At 37.0% G+C, this 2,627-nt stretch overlaps 1 pseudogene; it reads right to left on the bottom strand.

The window, feature by feature from the left end:
• Positions 1 to 1,107: 1,107 nt before the first annotated feature.
• Positions 1,108 to 1,207, bottom strand: LOC119468637 (annotated as a pseudogene).
• Positions 1,208 to 2,627: the final 1,420 nt, after the last annotated feature.

Raw genomic sequence — 2,627 nt, 5'->3', positions numbered from 1 at the left:
TCTTCTTTTGTAAAGTGTCTTTTCATATACTTCACCCACTTTTGGATGTGTTTGTTCATTTTTTTCTTGTATAGCTGTTTTAGTTCTTTGTAGATTCTGGCTATTAGCCCTTTGTCAGATTGGTAGAGTGCAAAAATTTTTTCCCATGCTGTTGGTTGCCAATTCATTCTAATTATGGTTACTTTTGCTGTACAGAAGCTCTGGAGTTTAATTAGATCCCATTTGTCTATCTTGGCTTTTATTGCCATTGCTTTTGGTGTTTTAGTGATGAAGTCCTTGCCTATGCCTATGTCCTGGATGGTTTTGCCTACATTTTCTTCTAGTGTTTTTATGGTGTTACGTTTTATGTTTAAATCATTGATCCACCTGGAGTTAATTGTAGTGTAAGGTGACAGGTAGGGGTCCAGTTTCTGCTTTCTGCACATTGCTAGCCAGTTTTCCCAACATCATTTATTAAACATGGAGTCCTTTCCATTGCTTGTTTTTGCTGGGTTTGTCAAAGATCAGATGATTGTAGATGTGTGGTGTTTCTTCTGGGGCCTCTGTTCTGCTCCATTGATCTATGTCTCTGTTTTGGTACCAGTACCATGCTTTTTTGATTACTGTAGCCTTGTAGTATAGTTTGAAGTCCAGCAGTGTGATGCCTCTGGCTTTGTTCTTTTTGCTTAGGATTGTCTTGGCTGTGCCAGGTCTTTTGTGATTCCATATGAAGTTTAAAGTGTTTTTTTCCAGTTTTGTAAAGAAGGTCATTGGTATCTTGATGGGGATAGCATTGAATCTATAGATTACTTTGGACAGTATGGCCATTTTCACAACATTGATTTTCTTAACCGTCAGCATGGAATGTTTCTCAATCTGTTCATGTCCTCTCTTATTTCCTTGAGCAGTAGTTTGTAGTTCTCCTTGAAGAGGTCCTTTACATCCTTTGTTAGTTGTATTCCTAAGTATTTTATTCTCTTTGTAGCAATAGTGAATGGGAGTTCACTCTTGATTTGGCTCTCTGTTTGTCTGTTATTCGTATGTAGGAATGCTTGTGATTTTTGCAAGTTGATTTTGCGTCCTGAGACTTTGCTGAAGTTGCTTATCAGTTTGAGAAGATTTTTGGCTAAAAATATGGACCACTTCATGAATTTGCATGTCATCCTTGTGCAGGGGCCATGCTAATCTTCTCTGTATCATTCCAATTTTAGTATATGTTGTATACTACATATACTAAAATTTGGTATATGTTGGGGAAGTGAGCACTTCATACTTTAATTTTATTATTTCTTGATACTAGATTTGTATTTCATAACATGTTTTATTTTTTATCCTTTGCAATAGGCATGGGCAAATGGAATTTTTTTTTTGCTCTTATCTTTTACCTTGTCTGTTATCGGTAAATGGAGATAATTAATAAAACAGCACCAAAAGGAAGATTAAGGTTAAAAAAACAAAATAATGAATCCAGCACTTCTCTGTGTCTTTCATTCTGCAGCCATGTCTCTCCAGCTTCCAATAGCGTGCATGATGCTGAACACTCACCAAAGTGAACTGCAGTGCCCCAAAGTGGAGGAACGTGAAAGTGAGACAGGGTATCAGGACAGAAACAGCAGTACATTTTCATCCTAAACATTCGGAGTAAATTTTATTTGAATTATTATGAGTCTACAGAAGAGTCTCAGAATTAATTTATAGGATGTGAATTCATTCAGTCAAAGATACATGGGGAAAATCTGATAAATTGATAATTTACCATAGCAACTAATTAAAATAGTTTTATTTGGCTTTGGACTATATTTTTATGTTCATGTTTGCACCTACATGCTGATAGTTTGTAAATTCACATTTTAAACAAAATGAAGTCAGAAACCTTCAAAGAACCAATAGAAGGAAGCGTAAAGTACAGCTATCTTCTCTACCTCAAAACTTCTAGTCTACTGCAAACTCATTCTTTTCCCTCTGCCTGTTGAACAGGGATGTCTCTTTCAAAAGAACAAGGTTGAAAATCTTTGGAAGCACACTTGGTATTTTCTGTTCCATCTCCTTCTGTCCTCAATCAGCCCCTTTTAAACCAAAATCTCATATCACTGAAGAAAGTTAAGTGGAGATATAAAATTAAGAGCTAGAAAAGGTCTCAGAGAATAGTTGAACCTGGATATTCCATTAAAAATGCCTACCATGCGGGTGTTGAACAATGAGAACACATGGACACAGGGAGGGGAGCACTACACACTGGGATCTGTTGGGTAAAAATGGGGGAGGGACAGGGGTGGTGGGGAGTTGAGGAGAGATAGCATGGGGAGAAATGCCAGATATAGGTGAAGTGGAGGAAGGCAGCAAATCACACTGCCATGTGTGTACCTATGCAACAATCTTGCATGTTCTTCGCATGTACCCCAAAACCTAAAATGAAATTTAAAAAATAAATAAAAATAAAAAAAGAAACCAGAAAAGAAAAAAAAAATGCCTACCATGGTCTGACAGGTAATGTAAGTGGCTGACGCCATGGAACTGCAGAAGTAGAGATTGTTCTCCTTCTGAAAGTCCACTCATTGTCTAGGTGACCATGCAGCTCACTGAATGCAAGTTCAATAGTGTTACGTATTCAGATTTTAAAATTAAAACCACAAATCCACAATTGTATG

Source organism: Cebus imitator, unplaced genomic scaffold (genome assembly GCF_001604975.1).
Source record: "Cebus imitator isolate Cc_AM_T3 unplaced genomic scaffold, Cebus_imitator-1.0 Scaffold462, whole genome shotgun sequence".
In the NCBI taxonomy this organism is placed as follows: domain Eukaryota; kingdom Metazoa; phylum Chordata; class Mammalia; order Primates; family Cebidae; genus Cebus; species Cebus imitator.
The sequence above is the reverse complement of the archived record's forward strand: the minus strand, read 5'-3'. Positions and strand labels throughout refer to the sequence as shown.